Source organism: Pan paniscus, chromosome 1 (assembly GCF_029289425.2).
Source record: "Pan paniscus chromosome 1, NHGRI_mPanPan1-v2.0_pri, whole genome shotgun sequence".
In the NCBI taxonomy this organism is placed as follows: domain Eukaryota; kingdom Metazoa; phylum Chordata; class Mammalia; order Primates; family Hominidae; genus Pan; species Pan paniscus.
Window position 1 is genome coordinate 64,330,150 of NC_073249.2, and position 21,206 is coordinate 64,351,355.

The 21,206-nt window shown below is 40.5% G+C and overlaps 1 long non-coding RNA gene across 1 annotated transcript; it reads right to left on the bottom strand.

Annotated features, from left to right (window-relative positions):
• Nucleotides 1-1,940: 1,940 nt before the first annotated feature.
• Nucleotides 1,941-20,620, bottom strand: LOC134729400 (uncharacterized). Its single transcript, XR_010110468.1, has 5 exons — nucleotides 20,510-20,620; nucleotides 16,974-19,826; nucleotides 7,767-7,937; nucleotides 6,431-6,559; nucleotides 1,941-2,010 (listed from the first exon to the last, which is right to left on the bottom strand). It is a non-coding gene; the product is annotated as an uncharacterized LOC134729400 (long non-coding RNA).
• Between the last annotated feature and the right edge of the window lie 586 nt (nucleotides 20,621-21,206).

Below are 21,206 nucleotides of genomic sequence, written 5' to 3' on the forward strand. Positions count from 1 at the left end.
TGCCACTGCACTCCAGCCTGGGCAACAAGAGCTAAACTCCATCTAAAAACAAAAAAAAAAGATTTCTGAATGTGAATATTCACTAAAATTGTAGACAATTTTATACTCAATTTTGAAGAGTCATAATACTAAAAATATACAACCATGGGGTGAATATAACCAGTTCCAATAGCAGATCATGGCACAATTTGCCACACCTCATTGATGAGAACTGGAAATACCAGTTTCCACTCACGTATCAAGTCTTGTTCTAGGGAAAGAACTGCACACAGTGTTTCAGGTTAATCTGATTTTACCACACTTTTATACATCTGAACAAAAAAAATTAAATCGGGAGTCAGAGAAATTGAACAAATATTATTTGCTGGGAGAAATAAACCATAAGCAGAGCAGCAAATCATGACCTTGAGTGTATTCTCCCCTCCGAGGTTGATGAAAATGATCAACTAACATGCCTGGGTCATAGAGGTGAATTAGATCTCTAAGTTTCTTTCCCGTTCTAATGCTGTATGCCACTATGAGTCTACAATGCTAGGAAAGCACAGCAAGATACAAAGAGAAATTAGAACAAAGATTAGCTTCAAACTCAGGCAACAGAAGAGAGCCCTTGTTTTAAAGATTAGGTTTGTACTTAGGATATTTAAGGAAAATGGCATGCAAATTCACTCCGAAACAAATACTGGTCAGCCTTTTGGTCTTTTTTTTTTTTTTTTTTTTTTTTTTTTTTTAGCTGTGGACCTATTATGAAGGTAAGTTATGATCAGCTAAAATGTGCCTATATAATCAAATCCTCCTTGTAAAAGTCAGGATGAAGGAAATGCCAGTTTATTACATCACGCATCACTAAGTGAGTAATTTAAGCTATGTCAATAGCTTGTGTAACAAGAATAAATCCATTGTTATTAAATATTAGGGTAAGATTCGTGTTATATAATTTAAAAGTCAGGATCAAAGCTTTGTTGTGGCACATATAAACTACCAACTCATGGCTTCATGATCACATTTTATTACATTAGCAAGATCTTTTCCATTTATTCTTATGTCTAGTAAATATTTAGTCTTAATTTGGGGGGCAGTTCTTAAATATAGACCAATCTCAAACACAGCCAAAAACTTCATTCTGCCAAGCGAGTCATTATTAATTCCCTAACTAAATTTTTTTTAAGAAAACCTATCTTTGAACTTTATTCTTAATGACCAATATAAGAAAGTTAGTCAGATAAAAGATAAAAGGTCTCACGCCTGTACTCTCATTACTTTGGAAGGCCAAGGTGGGTGGATTGCTTGAGCCTAGGAGTTCGAGACCAGCCTGGGTAACATGGCAAAACCCTGTCTCTACAAAAAATACAAAAAAGTAGCCGGGTGTGGTGGCACGCCCCTGTAATCCCAGGGACTCAGGAGGCTGAGGCAGGAGAATCACCTGAGCCTGGGAGATCAATGCTGCAGTGAGCCACGTTCGCACCACTGTACTCCAGCCTGGGCAACAGAGCAAGACCCTGTCTCAAAAAAATTTAAAAAAGAATAGATACAAGGTCAAATCACTTGGTTCTTTAGAATCCCCAAGTGAGATCTAGGTCTAAACAGATGTATCAGGTTTCAGTTCGTATTTGCCAAAATGTCGAAAAAGAACCTCACCATATTTTCCATTTAAGTAATAATATATTCAATTTTTACTATGCTTCAATTGTACCAAGCATTTTACATGATTTATCTCATTTAATTCTCACTAATTTCAGGGGTAAATATCATTATCCTCATTTTACAGATAAGGTAACAAAGGCTTAAGGAAATTAAATGACAAAATGGCAAAGCCAGGCTTTGAAGTACATCCCTTAACCTTTGTGGCAGTGGAGAGGTGACAGATGGAAGGTGAGCAGTTGATTTCAGGATAATAAGAACTTGATTTCTAGCAAAATCAGGAAAAGTGGAATTGTACTTACCTGATGATGCTTTGGAACATCCATCAGGCGTTCAATAAATCCATAGTGATTGACAGCTGATTGATTAAACCTGGAATTCAATGCTATCATTATCAAAGATGAGGAGAGTTTGACTATGATAGCAAAAAGATGTTTGCTATTATAATCAAACTCATTGATTGATTAAACCTGGAATTCAATGTGATTATCAAAGATGAGGAGAGTTTGATTATGATAGCAAAAAGATGTTATCATTCTTGTTCTACAAAACAGCAAACAGACACTCAATGAGGGTAAGCAATTTACAGAAGTTCACAGAGTAAGAAATGAAGCCAGACCCACATGCAGATCCTCCAAGACCAAGTCCAGCATTCTTTCCACAGGGCCACATAACCTTCCCAAAGATGGTGCTCTGGGCCGTTCAGTGAGGGCCACTTATCTATTGTAACCTCATTGTGTAGGTCCTTAGTGACATACCAAGACTGTCTTGGACTTTCCCCCCAACCCAAATATTCTGTTAAGTTATAGTTGGACCTTGAATATAGCCTTGAACTAGATGCAGCACTGCTCCTACTGCCTGGAGGAGGCAACCTGAACCTTCCTACCAACAGAACTTAGAAAGAACAAAGGGTTTACACCTGATGATATGATGATGCTATCAGCACTTCAGCATGATGGAAGGAGATGATCACCACAGTGAGGCCTTGGAGCCTAGGACAAGCCCAGCATTTGGAAGGAATTCTATAATGTTTGCTTAATAAGTGATTGAATGAACACAACCATAGTGCCCACTTCTGATTTAGACCAGTGGTCTCTGGTGTAGGGAGTACAAATTCCAAGGGATATATCATACGATCCACTGGAACGTGGAAAGAAAATATTAAAATTTCTACATTGAATTTTTATCTCATCTTTTTAAAATTTCTATTTTGTTTTATAATGTATATATTAGCATAGTGGTACTTCTATGTAATTTTAAAATAAATGTATAAGGAAATATATAAACATTAGGATTACATTACACAAAATATTTTATTGATGGGGATGCATAAGTTTTTAAAATATAGAAACTTCTGGTAAAGATCAATTTATCTAGCTTGTCCTCTGTGAGCCTCATAAGGGCTCCAAAACACCTTATGTAGAGGTTTTCAAACTTTAGTGGGCATAAGAATCATTTGGATAGTTTGTTAAAAATATAGATTCAGACTTCGATTTTTTATACACTCAGTTGATCTGTGGCAGGATCTAAGACTTTGCATTTTTAACCAATAACTAGGTAATTCTGCTCCAGGTGGTCTCAGGAGAAACACTACCTCACAAGGCTACAGTGACCTGGAGAATCTCCTACTCCTGCTACCAACACAGATCAGATACCCCAATGTAGTTTTGAGAACTAAAGGGATAAATGCTCTCTTAGGTAGGAATAACCACATATTGCTTATGAGCCTAAAGCCTTGAATAAAAAATATAATTGAAATAGTAATAATAAAATCAGCCACCATTTATTGGACACCTACATAGGATAGCTTATTTCTGATTATCAGAATTCAATAAGGTTTCCATCATCAGCCTGATTTTACAGAAAAAGAAATGGGTCTTAGCAAGGTTAAGCAAGTTACCCAATATTTTCAATTACAAGTTGAGCATCCTAAATCTGAAAATCCAAAATCTGAAATGCTCCAAAATCCAAAACTTATTGAGTGCCAACATAATGCTCAAAGGAAATGCTCCTTGGAGCCTTGGAGCATTTCAGATTCCAGATTTTCAGATTTTGGATGTTCAATTGGTATAATGCAAATATCCTAAAATCTGAAAAAAATCAGGAATTCAAAACACTTCTGGTCTCAAGCATTTAGAATAAGGAGTACTCAACCTGCATTTTTTCTAAAAGCTTTGAGGTCTAGAAGAAGAAACTTTCTTTACAACTTTCCAACTACTTATTATCCCAATAATGTGTGGGAGACTTAGTGTTATGATCTTGATTCTTTTTCTGCATTCAGATTCACATGATTCAAAGGTGGCTGAGAATCAGATATCCAGTTTCTTCATGGCCAGCCACTATCTTGTCTTTGTTCATAATGACCTTGGAAAGTCCAGAGATTGCTTATCTATACTGTGCTATAACAACCTACCTACAAAGAGACGTTAATTAAAGAGGATGACTCTTTTAAATACAAATACTCCAAGGTATTTATGTAGAATTTCATCTCTCATGTCTTCAACTGGTATCTGTAAAATGGGAGGTTTGGACTAAATATTTGGTCAAATCCTTCTCTTCCAGAAGTTAGACAATTATAACTTTATTAGGCAATGAATGACGGTCATTTATTTAGGAGGCTTCTCCTAGTTGCGGTGCCCACATCATCACCCACCTTTCACATCTTCCAATGCAGACTCATTTGCTTCCTTTGAAAGCAAGTGAGTAACCCTTGGAAAGTCCACATCACCCCCAATACTATATTGGCTGCCAGGGGCATGAAGCCATGAAGCAACTTAGTGATACCAAGACGCTGTAAATCTCAAAAATGCAATTTAAAAAGCCATGTTAATTGCAGTCCTCCCTTCTCTCTTAGGTTGTTCACTTTGAGGGAAGATAGTTGCCTTGCCATGAAGACACTCAAGCAACCACACAGATAGGTTGATGGCAAGATGGAAGAAGCTGAGGCCTCCAGCCAATAGCCATATGAATGAGCCAGCTTGAGCCAAAGATGCACTGTCTTAGAGTGGACCCTAGAGCCCCTGTCAAGCTTTCAGACAATGAAGCACCGACTGACACTTTGACTGCAACCTCATGAAAGACCCTGGGCCAAAACCACCCAGCTAAGCTGCCCCCAGATTCCTGACCCTCAGAACTTATGAGATCATAAATGTTTGGAGCTTTAACTTTAAACACACATATTCACATATACAATAACAAAATTCCTAAGACTAATTTCTGAGATAAAGGGCCCAAAACAGCCCCTCAGAGATTTGTCCTAGCAGGGAGTCTAGTCTGAACACCAAAACAATGTTTTATAATCATGTTTTGTTGGCTAATTTTCCAGTGTCAGCAACCCCCAAAATGGGTTCAAGAATTAACACACCCTTAGAGCTAGGTTCACTGGTATGCACCCTGCAGTCCCAGCTACTCAGGAGGCTGAGGCAGAAGGACTGCTTGAGCCTAAGAGTTCTGGGCTGTAGTGTGCAATGATCATGCCTGTGAATAGCCACTGCACTCCAGCCTGGGCAACATAGTGAGATCATGTCTCAAAAAAAGAATTAACACATCCCTCCCATCCTGCAGCCTTCCTGGATCTAATCAGAAGGGGAATGGCAAGTGCTGGGGCAGTGTGGGTGTGCTTTTTTAACCATAAACTCATTGTTAGGTGCTGGTACCTCATATCAGATCATTCTGATCCTGAGCTATTCACCAAGCTTGTATTTAAGTGCCTTACACCTACATGCTTTCTACCCATAATAAAGACAGCTTCCATTGATCTCCAGTCTCTAGGAGCCTCTCAGAGTTTGCAAGGAACCTGGGTTGGCCTCTGTGGTTTGTGAGTATGACATTCATGCTATTTACACTTTTGGGCCATTGCCTCTATCCTACTCTGTTGAGATTCCTAGGAATTTACACAAACAGGTGTCAAAGATGAACCATGTTTGGCCCCAAAGAAAGCAAGGTAAATGAAAGAAGATTCTCATTATTCAGACAAGAAACTGGTGAGTCTTTGGACCTTAATAATACCTCTTTGTGACTGTTAATATGACCAGTAAGTTCTCTGGCTGGTGCAGCATGCTGGTGTAATAAGATAAGAGTCAGCCTTGCATTTACTTGCTCCTTATGTGCCTGGAGCATAGCCTCACTACAGAATTTATTCTCTAACTTCAAGGAGAATTCTGTTATGAAAAAGTGATGCTATTGAAACTGAAGAATAAAGCCAAGTATGTGTCAATGGATAACTATGGTTGGAAAGGTTGTTTTTAACATTTTGGCTATGTTTTGCAAGTAATAGGTATTTTTTAAATGTGCATCGACAAAATGAAATGGCTCAGATACTATCTAGTAGCCTTTTTGATAATGAATTTTCCTTTTTCAATTCCACTGTCCTTCAGTGAAAGGACATAATTTGCATCGAGTTTCAGCAATGTGAGCATTCAGTAGTTTATTATCATTTGATTTCATAAACAAAAAGCAGAGTATGAAATAACTTCTGTTGGATTTAGATTTTAGTGATCATTTTTCTTTGTCCCATGAAACATTTTTTTGCTGGAAATGCATCTTAAAGATGCTGTCACCTTCCCTTATCACTCTATTGGTGCCCTCCTACACAATTCTGAACAGGCCAGTTTGAACTCTTCTGCCACAGTGATTAAGGTCCCTTCTCATAGTAATATTCTATGGACACAAAATCTGGGTTTTGTTTTTTGTGTTTTTAAAGCAAAGCTGGTGAAAAATTAACCCTTAACCTCAGCTACAAAACTTAAGTACATTAAAAAATTCTGGTTCAAGACAATTCCATATAACTTACCAACATTTCCTTAGATTGTGTGCAACCTTTAAGAGCACTCGGCCTGTTCTTTTTAGCCTCTGCTTCTGTTTACCTCCCACTCTTCAAAGAAAGGCTCTCTCCCCTGTGTGTTCCTTGGTCGAAGTCCAGCTGAAAAAAAAAAAAAAGCCAACCTTATAGCATTGTTACCAGTTCATTGCAATTGTTTGTAATCTAGCTGTGGCTATCAGATATGGACTATGGGGACAGTGGAAGTGAGTACATTGGTAGTGCTTTTGTCCATGTATATGTAGTCTCTCATAATCAAATATCTTTCCATTCCTTTGAAAATATGTCTATGTGGGAGCAAGACTCCATCTCAAAAAAAAAAAAAAAAAAGAAAGAAAGTATGTCGGTGTGGCCAGGCACGGTGGCTCGCACCTGTAATCCCAACACTTTGGGAGGCCAAGGCAGATGGATCACCTGAGGTCAGGAGTTCGAGACCAGCCTGGCCAACATGGTGAAACCCTATCTCTACTAAAAATACAAAAATTAGCCAGGTGTGGTGGCACACCCTTGTAATCCCAGCTACTCGGGAGGCTGAGACAGGAGAATCACTTGAACCCGGGAGGAGGAGGTTACAGTGAGCCGAGATTGCACCATTGCACTCCAGCCTGAGCGACAAGAGTGAAACTCCAACTCAAAAAAAATAAAATGAAATAAAGAAAAGAAAATATGTCTATGTCAATCCTATTCTGGTTTGCTGTCCTATTCCTCAGAGGTCACAGGCTGACCACCTGCAGACTTTATTTGGCCCATATAGATGTTTTGTTTGTCCTCCACATTCTAGGAGGACCAACCATTCCAGTTTGGCCTGGACTCTCCTTGTTTTAGCACTGAAAGACCCATGTCCCAGGTAACCCCTCAGTCCCAGGAAAACCTGAATGGTTGGTCACCTATTTAAAAGGTTGGCCCAAGACTTTTGTTGTTGTTTTAATTTTAAATTGGTTGTCAATATGTAAATATCTGATGATTTTACAGAAACATCCAGATTTCTGGCTTCTCTTTAAAAATAGAAATATCTGACACAACTGGACCCTCTTGCATGGCAACTATAAGTGGGAACTGAGTCGCAGCTGCCCCATTAGGTAAGTCATGTTATTTCCAGGGTCCCACAGGCCCTGCCACTTTATACTGCCCCCCCAGACTGAGGTGGAACATCGGCCATTCATTATTGCTCTCTGGCTATTGTTTTTCTTATGGTAAAGGTGAAAGTGAAGTTCCGTATATCTACGTTTCTATCACAAGGGGGAAAATGAAAGATCTAACAATAGGAGAAAATACACTGTGTGTATGTAGCAATGAAGACTATTCTTACCTGTTAATAGTCCTGGCCCTCTGTAACTGGGTATGCAGCCTACTGGCCCCTCTGGGCACTGAAGTCCTGACATACATCATGGGTTCTGTCATTTGTAGTTGATAGCTTCTGAGGTTGGTACCTTTACTCAGGAATCTGGCAGTGTTGCCCAGAGCGTACAGGCTGCTAGCACTGCAGAAATATCATTAAGCAAGGTCTTAAATGCTTGGTCCTTCCTAACAGGAACTCAATTTCTATCATTTGCTTCTACTCCATGTAAAAATCTGATCAGCTATATCTTCCCCACCAGGGATTTCATGAGTTTCAGCCACTAATTAATTTCTGTGCTTCATTCATCTTGAAGTCATTAAGGAATCTAGTCAAACACATAACCTATGCCTAGTAATCAATTTTAATGTTCTTTCACATGGAAATATTCATAAAATGTTCATCTCCTATATTAAAAACATTTTTTCCTCTCACTCTACATTCTTATCTGTGTTTGCAGGGAGCTAATCCTCATCTGTAAATACTGAAAAAGCATCTAACCTGTAGGGAACAAGGTTCTCAACTTTGTGGAAGCTGAGATGATGCCCTTTTCATGGCTCATCATTTTAATATTGGCACATGCCTGGCCCATAATAAGCATTCAAGTAGCACTGACTGACTAACTGAATGAATGAATAAATGAATTAATGCTCAAATGAATAAATAAATGGTGCAAAAGGTGGTGGCCTTTTTTTTTTTTCATTAGGGCTATGATGGCTGCTGAAGAAGGTGTAGGCTTTGAGGTTGGGAAGATATGAGTTCAAACCCTAGTTTTTAATCCCAGCTCTGCCTTCCCTTGCCAGATGTCTTTGAACAAGCAGTTCCTCTGAGCTTTGGTATCCACGTTGGCCTAACAGAAATAATACTATCTATGCCTCATAGGGAAGCTGTGAAGATTATATGAGAAAATGTTCAAGGCCTCATACAAAGGAGGTACCCAATAAAGAGTAGCTAATTAAAAAGTCATTCACAAGGGAAGTCGGACACAGTGGCTCATGCCTGTAATCTCAGCACTCTGTGAGACCAAGGTGAGCAGATTGCTTCAGCTCAGGAGTTCGAGACCAACCTGGGCAACATGGCAAAACCCCGTCTCTACTAAAAACACACAAAAAAATAGCCGGGTGTGTTGGCATGCACCTGTTTCTCCCAGCTACTGGGGAGGCTGAGGTTGGAGGATCACTTGAGCCCAGGGGACAGAGGTTGCAGTGAGCTGAGACTGTACAGTGCAGTGAGAGCCACTGCACTCCAGCCTGAGTGACAGAGTGAGACCCTGTAACAACAACAACAAAAAAAAATGAAAGAAAGAAGTCCTTAAGCTACCTCTAAGTGTGAACTGCTTAAAATGGAGAATGCAAAAGTTTTAGAGTTTTAAGTTTCCTAACTTTGATAAAATCACATTCTTAAAAAGCACATTCCAAAATTTTGTTTAGGTTCTTCTATATTGCTATACTTTTTGATAAGCTGGGGCTCCCCAATTATTATTTCATATTGATTCTATTTAAAGTTAGGTTTTAAATATGTAAAACAGATAAACCAACAATATCTATAATTACAATGGGCTTTTTAAATAAAAAGCCCACAGATGCATGGTTAAGAATAAAACGAATTTTACTTGGGAGGCTGAGGAGCAGGGATTGTTTGAGCTCAGGAGGTCAAGACCAGCCTGGGCAAAAACAAGACCCCATCTCTTAAAAAATGAAAAAGAATGGGAGGTGGAGCCAAGATGGCTGAATAGGAACAGCTCCGGTCTACAGCTCTCAGCGTGAGCGATGCAGAAGATGGGTGATTTCTGCATTTCCATCTGAGGTACCGGGTTCATCTCACTAGGGAGTGCCAGACAGTGGGTGCAGGACAGTGGGTGCAGCACACTGTGCACAAGCTGAAGCACGGTGAGGCATTGCCTCACTTGGGAAGTGCAAGGGGTCAGGGAGTTCCCTTTCCTAGTCAAAGAAAGGGGTGACAGACGGCACCTGGAAAATCGGGTCACTCCCACCCTAATACTGCACTTTTCCAAAGGGCTTAAAAAAACGGCACACCAGGAGATTATATCCCGCACATGGCTCAGAGGGTCCTACGCCCACAGAGTCTCACTGATTGCTAGCACAGCAGTCTGAGATCAAACTGCAAGGCAGCAGCAAGGCTGGGGGAGGGGCACCTGCCATTGCCCAGGCTTGATTAGGTAAACAAAGCAGCCAGGAAGCTCAAACTGGGTGGAGCCCACCACAGCTCAAGGAGGCCTGCCTGCCTCTGTAGGCTCCACCTCTGGGGGCAGGGCACAGACAAACAAAAAGACAGCAGTAACCTCTGCAGACTTAAATGTCCCTGTCTGACAGCTTTGAAGAGAGCAGTGGTTCTCCCAGCACACAGCTGGAGATCTGAGAACAGGCAGACTGCCTCCTCAAGTGGGTCCTTGACCCCCAAGCAGCCTAACTGGGAGGCACCCCCCAGTAGGGGCAGACTGACACCTCACACGGCCGGGTAATCCTCTGAGACAAAACATCCAGAGGAATGATCAGGCAGCAGCATTTGCGGTTCACCAAGATCTGCTGTCCTACAGCCACCACGGTTCTGCAGCCACCGCTGTTGATACCCAGGCAAACAGGGTCTGGAGTGGACCTCTAGCAAACTCCAACAGACCTGCAGCTGAGGGTCCTGTCTGTTAGAAGGAAAACTAACAAACAGAAAGGACATCCACACCAAAAACCCTTCTGTACGTCACCATCATCAAAGACCAAAAGTAGATAAAACCACAAAGATGGGGAAAAAACAGAGCAGAAAAACTGGAAACTCTAAAAAGCAGAGTGCCTCTCCTCCTCTAAAGGAACGCAGCTCCTCACCAGCAACAGAACAAAGCTGGACGGAGAATGACTTTGATGAGCTGAGAGAAGAGGGCTTCAGACGATCAAACGACTCCAAGCTACAGGAGGAAATTCAAACCAATGGCAAAGAAGTTAAAAACTTTGAAAAAAAATTAGACGAATGGATAACTAGAATAACCAATACAGAGAAGTCCTTAAAGGAGCTGATGGAGCTGAAAGCCAAGGCTCGAGAACTATGTGAAGAATGCAGAAGCCTCAGGAGCCGATGCAATCAACTGGAAGAAAGGGTATCAGCGATGGAAGACGAAATGAGTGAAATGAAGTGAGAAGGGAAGTTTAGAGAAAAAAGAATTAAAAGAAATGAACAAAGCCTCCAAGAAATATGGGATTATGTGAAAAGACCAAATCTACAACTGATTGGTGTACCTGAAAGTGACAGGGAGAATGGAACCAAGTTGAAAAACACTCTGCAGGATATTATCCAGGAGAAATTCCCCAATCTAGCAAGGCAGGCCAACATTCAGATTCAGGAAATACAGAGAGTGCCACAAAGATACTCCTCAAGAAGAGCAACTCCAAGACACATAATTGTCAGATTCACCAAACTTGAAATGAAGGAAAAAATGTTAAGGGCAGCCAGAGAGAAAGGTCGGGTTACCCACAAAGGGAAGCCCATCAGACTAACAGCGGATCTCTCGGCAGAAACTCTACAAGCCAGAAGAGACTGGGGGCCAATATTCAACATTCTTAAAGAAAAGAATTTTCAACCCAGAATTTCATATCCAGTCAAACTAAGCTTCATAAGTGAAGGAGAAATAAAATACTTTACAGACAAGCAAATGCTGAGAGATTTTGTCACCACCAGGCCTGCCCTAAAAGAGCTCCTGAAGGAAGCACCAAACATGGAAAGGAACAACCGGTACCAGCCACTACAAAAACAAGCCAAAGTGTAAAGACCATCAAGGCTAGGAAGAAACTGCATCAACTAACGAGCAAAATAACCAGCTAACATCATAATGACAGGATCAAATACACACATAACAATATTAACTTTAAATGTAAATGGGCTAAATGCTCCAATTAAAAGACACAGACTGGCAAATTGGATAAAGAGTCAAGACCCATCAGTGTGCTGTATCCAGGAAACCCATCTCATATGTAGAGACACACATAGGCTCAAAATAAAGGGGTGGGGGAAGATCTACCAAGCAAATGGAAAACAAAAAAAGGCAGGGGTTGCAATCCTAGTCTCTGATAAAACAGACTTTAAACCAACAAAGATCAAAAGAGACAAAAAAGGCCATTACATAATGGTAAAGGGATCAATTCAACAAGAGGAGCTAACTATCCTAAATATATATGCACCCAATACAGGAGCACCCAGATTCATAAAGCAAGTCCTGAGTGACCGACAAAGAGACTTAGACTCCCACACAATAATAATGGGAGACTTTAACACCCCACTGTGAACATTAGACAGATCAATGAGACACAAAGTTAACAAGGATACCCAGGAATTGAACTCACCTCTGCACCAAGTGGACCTAATAGACATCTACAGAACTCTCCACCCCAAATCAACAGAATATACATTTTTTTCAGCACCACACTACACCTATTCCAAAATTGACCACATAGTTGGAAGTAAAGCACCCCTCAGCAAATGTAAAAGAACAGAAATTATAACAAACTATCTCTCAGACCACAGTGCAATCAAACTAGAACTCAGGATTAAAAAACTCACTCAAAACCCCTCAACATGGAAACTGAACAACCTGCTCCTGAATGACTACTGGGTACATAACGAAATGAAGGCAGAAATAAAGATGTTCTTTGAAACCAACGAGAACAGACACAACATACCAGAATCTCTGGGACACATTCAAAGCAGTGTGTAGAGGGAAATTTATAGCACTAAATGCCCACAAGAGAAAGCAGGAAAGATCCAAAATTGACACCCTAACGTCACAATTAAAAGAACTAGAAAAGCAAGAGCAAACACATTCAAAAGCTAGCCGAAGGAAAGAAATAACTAAAATCAGAGCAGAACTGAAGGAAATAGAGACACAAAAAACCCTTCAAAAAATTAATGAATCCAGGAGCTGGTTTTTTGAAAAGATCAACAAAATCGATAGACTGCCAGCAAGAATAATAAAGAAGAAAAGAGAGAAGAATCAAATAGACGCAATAAAAAATGAAAAAGGGGATATTACCACCGATCCCACAGAAATACAAACTACCATCAGAGAATACTACAAACAACTCTACTCAAATAAACTAGAAAATCTAGAAGAAATGGATAAATTCCTCGACACATACAATCTCCCAAGACTAAACCAGGAAAAAGTTGAATCTCTGAATAGACCAATAACAGGATCTGAAATTGTGGCAATAATCAATAGCTTACCAACCGAAAAAAGTCCAGGACCAGATGGATTCACAGCCAAATTCTACCAGAGGTACAAGGAGGAGCTGGTACCATTCCTTCTGAAACTATTCCAATCAATAGAAAAAGAGGGAATCCTCCCTAACTCATTTTATGAGACCAGCATCATCCTGATACCAAAGCCTGGCAGAGACACAACCAAAAAACAGAATTTTAGACCAATATCCTTGATGAACATTGATGCAAAAATCCTCAATAAAATACTGGCAAACCAAATCCAGCAGCACATCAAAAAGCTTATCCACCATGATCAAGTGGGCTTCATCCCTGGGATGCAAGGCTGGTTCAATATATGCAAATCAATAAATGTAATCCAGCATATAAACAGAGCCAAAGACAAAAACCACATGATTATCTCAATAGATGCAGAAAAAGCCTTTGACAAAATTCAACAACCCTTCATGCTAAAAACTCTCAATAAATTTGGTATTGATGGGACGTATTTCAAAATAATAAGAGCTATCTATGACAAACCCACAGCCAATATCATACTGAATGGGCAAAAACTGGAAGCATTCCCCTTGAAGACTGGCACAAGACAGGGATGCCCTCTCTCACCACTCCTATTCAACATAGTGTTGGAAGTTCTGGCCAGGGCAATTAGGCAGGAGAAGGAAATAAAGGGTATTCAATTAGGAAAAGAGGAAGTCAAATTGTCCCTCTTTGCAGATGACATGATTGTATATCTAGAAAACCCCATTGTCTCAGCCCAAAATCTCCTTAAGCTGATAAGCAACTTCAGCAAAGTCTCAGGATACAAAATCAATGTACAAAAATCACAAGCATTCTTATACACCAATAACAGACAAACAGAGAGCCAAATCGTGAGTGAACTCCCATTCACAATTGCTTCAAAGAGAATAAAATACCTAGGAATCCAACTTACAAGGGATGTGAAGGACCTCTTCAAGGAGAACTACAAACCACTGCTCAAGGAAATAAAAGAGGATACAAAGAAATGGAAGAACATTCCATGCTCATGGGTAGGAAGAATCAATATCGTGAAAATGGCCATACTGCCCAAGGTAATTTACAGATTCAATGCCATCCCCATCAAGCTACCAATGACTTTCTTCACAGAATTGGAAAAAACTACTTTAAAGTTCATATGGAACCAAAAAAGAGCCCTCATCGCCAAGTCAATCCTGAGCCAAAAGAACAAAGCCGGAAGCATCACGCTACCTGACTTCAAACTATACTACAAGGCTACAGTAACCAAAACAGCCTGGTACTGGTACCAAAACAGAGATATAGATCAATGGAACAGAACAGAGCCCTCAGAAATAATGCCACATATCTACAACTATCTGATCTTTGACAAACCTCACAAAAACAAGCAATGGGGAAAGGATTCCCTATTTAATAAATGGTGCTGGGAAAAATGGCTAACCATATGTAGAAAGCTGAAACTGGATCCCTTCCTTACACCTTATACAAAAATTAATTCAAGATGGATTAAAGACTTACATGTTAGAGCTAAAACCATAAAAACCCTAGAAGAAAAACTAGGCAATACCATTCAGGACATAGGCATGGGCAAGGACTTCATGTCTAAAACACCAAAAGCAACGGCAACAAAAGCCAAAATTGACAAATGGGATCTAATTAAACTAAAGAGCTTCTGCACAGCAAAAGAAACTACCATCACAGTGAACAGGCAACCTACAAAATGGGAGAAAATTTTCACAACCTACTCATCTGACAAAGGGCTAATATCCAGAATCTACAATGAACTCAAGCAAATTTACAAGAAAAAAACAAACAACCCCATCAAAAAGTGGGTGAAGGACATGAACAGACACTTCTCAAAAGAAGACATTTATGCAGCCAAAAAACACATGAAAAAATGCTCACCATCACTGGCCATCAGAGAAATGCAAATCAAAACCACAATGAGATACCATCTCACACCAGTTAGAATGGCAATCATTAAAAAGTCAGGAAACAACAGGTGCTGGAGAGGATGTGGAGAAATAGGAACACTTTCACACTGTTGGTGGGACTGTAAACTAGTTCAACCATTGTGGAAGTCAGTGTGGTGATTCCTCAGGCATCTAGAACTAGAAATACCATTTGACCCAGCCATCCCATTACTGGGTATATACCCAAAGGATTATAAATCATGCTGCTATAAAGACACATGCACACTTATGTTTACTGCGGCACTATTCACAATAGCAAAGACTTGGAATCAACCCAAATGTCCAACAATGATAGACTGGATTAAGAAAATGTGGCACATATACACCATGGAATACTATGCAGCCATAAAAAATGAAGAGTTCATGTCCTTTGTAGGGACATGGATGAAACTGGAAACCATCATTCTCAGCAAACTATCGCAAGGACAAAAAACCATACACCGCATGTTCTTACTCATAGGTGGGAACTGAACAATGAGAACACATGGACACAGGAAGGGGAACATCACACTCCGGGGACAGTTGTGGGGTGGGGGGAGGGGGGAGAGATAGCATTAGGAGATATACCTAATGCTAAATGACGAGTTAATGGGTGCAGCACACCAACATGGCACACGTATACATATGTAACAAACCTGCACATTGTGCACATGTACCCTAAAACTTAAAGTATAATAATAATAAAATAAAATAATAAAAAAGAATGAAAATAACTTGTGGATTTTCATCCCTCTAATATATGTATACACACTCTATATTATGTGATCCAGTAAAAATGAAAATAAATAATAAATAGATTCATACAAGTAAACATTTAGGAATATCAAATAATAAAAACAAAATCAAGTAATGGATTTCTTTTTTGCCAATACAAAAATTCCCAATCTCAGCTTCTGTGCAATTAAATCCCTCCTTAAGACTTAAATTTAACCACTGCGTTATGTTGGAAAAAAATGTACATGACCAGCTATGAAAAACAGTGCCCAGGCTGATTGATTTCGTACTTTTCTGGGAGAGATAGAAGATGTAAACAGTTTCACTCTCCAGGAGATCTCAGATCATGGCTTTATTGAGTTTAGTTTGTCAGAGACTGATACTTTAGAAATGGTGATGCCATTCATGGTCACAAACTTATGCTATTGCATCTTAGGGGAAAAGTAATCATTCCTGAAATTGTATGTACACTGTCCATCAGTATCAAGTGAAGAATCTCTTGACTATTTGTTTTTTTTTTTTTTTAAGACTGAATCTCGCTCTGTCATCCACACTGGAATGCAGTGGCACAATCTCGGCTCACTGCAACCTCCTGCTCCCTGATTCAAGCAATTCGCCTGCCTCAGCCTCCTGAGTAGCTGGGATTACAGGCACCCACCACTATGCCTGGCTTTTTTTTTTTTTTTTTTTTTGTATTTTTAGTAGATACAGGGTTTTGCCATGTTGGCCAGGCTGGTCTTGAACTCCTGACCTCAGGTGATCTGCCCACCTCGGCCTCCCAAAGTGCTGGGATTACAGGTATGAGCCTTGTAATAGTGCCTGGCCCTCTTTGGTTTGGTTTTACTGAGACCTTCTTGCCTGGCAAATATAAACTTGAAGATTCATTAACTTTCTAATAATCAATCATCTGTCCATCCTATGTATGGTGGATTAGCAGCCCTCACAGCCATTCTAACCTGTTCCCAATGTGCCCTCCATGCTACAGAGACTGGAAAGCTAAAAGCCACATCTCCCAGACTTCCTAGTAGCCGAGGTTTTGTTCCACCAATCATGCGTACTGGCATGAGAGCTAGAAGACAAGACAAATAAGCTTCCGCTGCTTTGTTGCTTCCTGTTAGCCAACACTAGAGTGGAAGTGTCTGGTTTTTCTGACGCAGTTTTTTGAGAGTATTCATTTATTTCTTCTGAGTCAACTTGCTAGGGAATTTTTTTTTAATTGGAGAAAAGGGATATACATTTTATTAACATGTACACGGGGAGAACCACACTGAGTCATTACCCCAGTCTCTTGATCTTGTCAGTTCCCAGTAGTGCTGACCTCCTTTTCATGCAGGTGTGATCTTCCCAGAAGTGGTCATTTGGTCCCAGACCCAGCAGCTGACCCCTCAGTGTCCCAGCTTGGCTGTAGTTCTCCCAATCAAAGAAGAGCAGTCTGTACTTTGGTGGCCCAGTCAGTGTGTGGTTTCCAAGGTGGTTCCTGAAAGCTCACTGTGGAGGATGTTGCTGCAGCCTTCTCGATGGTGAACCACATTCTCTAATTAATCCCTTTCTGTTCAAATTAGCTAGAGCAGACTCTTTTTTTTTTCTTTTTTCTTTTTTTTTTGCTACTGGACCTTGACAGACACAGCCCTTAAACCCTTTCTATAGAGACTCTCTTCCACCCTGAATTGATTAAAAGACAGGCATACTTATTTAATCAGCCCATCAACGATGGACCTTGCACTGTTTTAGACTACTGTTTTAGATTACTGCCGTTAATAAACAAAGCAGATAATGTGGAGTCGTCAAGGAGCATTCATTTAAGGGAGCAAGATGTACACCTGCCACGTAAACAAGATAATTTCCAAGACAAATGTAATGCAGAAACTAAAACACAGTAACAATATAGAGAGTGACTCTGGCTGGCAGGGAGGGTCATGTAGGATACGGTGATCAGGGAAGCCTCTCTAAGCAGGTGTTATTGGACCTGAGTAACAAGTAAACAGAGACCTGCGAATAGAGCTTTCCAGGAGTGAGATCTGAAAGAAAAAGACTGAAAGGTGAGAAGGAGCTTCAGATGTCTGAGAGGTGGAAGAAAGGTCAGTGTGGCTAGAGCTTAATGAGCACAGAGGAACAAGGTCAGAGCACATTTCATTTATTCACCAGTGAAATATCTGTTTGAGCACCTACTATGCATCATACCCTATTCAGAGTGCCTGCATTACATCAGTGGAAAATAGACACAAAAATTCCTGTTCTCATGGAGATTATATTTTATTGGTGGGGAAGGGAGAAACAATAAACAAATACATAGGTAAAATGCATATTTACATTATATCAAAGATTCTCAACCAGGGGTGGTTTTGTCCCCCAGGAGACATTTGGCAGTGTCTGGAGACATTTCTGGCTGTCACAACCTAGGGAGGAAAGTTGCAGGTATTGAGTGGGTCGAGGGTGGTGATGCTGCTAAACATCCTGCAAGGCACAGGATAATAGCCCGCAACAAAGAACTGTCCCAAAATGCCAATCATGCCAAGCTTGAGAAGCCCTGTATGAGGTGGTGGCAAGAGTTACAGGGAAAACAATCCGAGAAAGGTCAAAGGGAGTCCCGGGGGCAAGGTGGAGGGGGTGAGGAGCTGTTCAGGGAAGAGCTCACCAGGAAGATGACATCTGAACAAAAACCTGCAAAAGGAGCAGCGGGGAGCTGCTGTAGATATCTGCAGGAAGAGCATCATAGGACAGGAAATGACAAATGTGAAGGCCCTGAGGGAGGAACATGTTGGGCAAGTTCCGGGAAAGCAGGAGACCAATGTGGCAGGGGCAGAGTGAGCAAAAGGAGGAGGAGCAGAAATGAAAAGCTTACGGGGCCCAGATGTGTCGAGCGTCAGCTTGTGCTCTGAGTGATTGGGAAGTCATTCGGGAACTTTGGGCAGAGCAGTGACATGATTTCTGAATCCATTTTTGAAAGGATCACTCTGGCTGCTGTTTGGAAAATGATTCGTTAAGAGAACAAGGGCAGAAGCCAGGGATACCAATTAGGTGGCATCAAGTAGACTGCACGAGAAGGAGGTGGTACAGATAACAGCAAAATGTCTGGTGTAAGCAAGGGAAAGGTCTGAGATGCTGGGCCCCGAGATGGGAGAGCCGTGAGAGAAGCCGGTTTAGGAGGCAATGGAGATCAGGCATTCCAGGTTAGACATATGGAGTCTGAGATGCCGAGAAGAAATCCAAATGGAGATGTCACAGACTGTAGAATGAGTCTAGGGTTTACCAAAATCTGGGTTGGACATACTAATCTACTGGAAACGAAAAAACAAATGGCATCTAAATTGGCAAAGAGTACAAAATCGCCAAAGAAGTGAGCATAGAGAGTAGTAGTCTGAAGACTGGGGAGTTATACAGGGCCCAGATTGTAGAGAATGTTATCAAAATGCTAGAGACATATGGTCTGGCCAGGTACAGTGGCTCACACCTGTCATCCCAGCACTTTAGGAGGCCAAGGTGGGCAGATCACTTGAGCCCAAGAGTTTGAGACCAGCCTGGGCAACATGGCAAAACCCCACCTCTATTTTTATTTAAGAAAAAAAAAGTAGATAATTGTCACTATAAATTCCTTAGAGGAAAGCTAAAACCAAGATTTTTAAAGCAACAGTATCATGGATTAGTGGAGTTGTTTAAAGAATTCCATTGCGGGACCATAAAAATCAACTAACTTAAATCCAAAATATTAGAGATGAGGAGGCTGATGCCCCACATAGCAAGGTCACAGAACAGTGGGATTTTGGAATGCATTAGCCCGGGGTCCCACAGCTGATTATGGGCATAATCAAAACAAGAAGCTTAATCTTCTTTCTTATTCTAATGCTCTTTCTTCTTTATCATGCTAAGAAGTCCAACTCAGAAGTCCAATTCAAAACAAAGAAGAAATTCTTCTGAAATAATCATTTCAACTGGGGGAGAAATTTGATTTGCTTACAAATATTTGATACTCACAAAACTCGTCTTATAGACAACTTGCAGCATAAAGCAGTGCACCTCTCTATCTGCAGAAGAATAAGAACAATCCTGTGTACTAAACTCAAGGATGAAACACCAACCTTGTTTTGGGGAGGTAAAATAAGCTCTCTGGCAACTGGTCCTGTTGCTTTAGCACCTAGGAGGAAAGTAAGGAAGTGAGTCAACATGGGGACGTAACTTGGTTAGCCCAGGATTTCATCTGTACTCTGCAATAAACAAGCCAACATTAATTCAGAAGGCTGCTGTGTGTCCCTGATAGAATTACCCGTGAATGTTGCTGGTGCTAACAGTAATAGGAGGGACAGTGATTCTGTGCTTTCCCTGAAGAGGACAAAAACTAATCTCCTTTTCATCCTTGTCTCAAAGCACACTCACAAATATACACATTTATTTCCATGGAATGAAGAAAGACGGTGAGGACTGCTATGGTCCCACCGTACACTAAGGAACAAAAACGTCAGAAGGGGAAGTGAGCTGGCCCTGCCATCCTGTGAGTCAGTGGTGAAGAGACAGTATTCTATCCACAGCTTAGCCACTGACCATGTATTTGCTGTCTGTGCCCAGCAAGCAAACCCAGAGAGGCAGAGCAGACCTAGGTCTGGACTAGCTCAGCATAGGGGGAGATGAACAAGAGTGTACATTCACACAGTGAGTAGCCCATATGGTACAACATGAACCAAAACATCTCAGACCTCAAACCTCTGCTTTCAAGGATGCCAAGGTTCTCACTCTTAGATGCCATTTGTATACTACAGGACGAATTGTGGGTTGTTCACCTTTTTCCTTATTTCTTTTTTAAAAATTTCTGAATAAAAATACCTTTTAAAATGTCTCCCTTGTTTTTGTTTTGTTTTCTTTTCCAAAATGAGTATTTGCAGTTGCTTTCTGGAACTCTGTTTACTTCTTTTCTTCAATCAGCATAAAATTACTCTGGGAACAGGAAATATGGTTTAGTAAGAAAACAGTATTTGTTGAAAAAGAGAAATACTAACTGCATCTTCTGAAAATCAAAGGGTACAGTAATCTACATCTCCAAAGCAGGTCTTTGAATGGTAAACTCCCCACTGTTGTCTTCTGGGAAATGGTGTTCTTAAGCAAGTGACCTGAATCTTATTGAAATATTTTCCCAGGTAATACAACTTTGCTTATTTTCTAGGCCACTCTTGGAAAAGTCTTTCCAAATTCTACCCACACTTCAAGGCTAAGTCCGCATACTATCTCTTTCCTGAAACTTCCCTGATTATTCCTCTCAGCCAACGTGTATGTGTGTCTAAATTTCTCTACTAGGCTGAAATGTCCTTCAAGTCAAAAGTCTAGTATATATTACTGAATCCTATTCTCTCCTTATAGTATCTAACATGGTGCTTTTGTATAAAAACAGAGGAATCCCATATATTAATAGCTAGAAAGAGAAGGTTACTTGGTTACCAGACTGAAGGGTACATTCTTAGAAGATTATAGATATCTTTGGGGCATAAGTAAATATATCTAGAAAGGCTGCTACCAAAATGGGGCA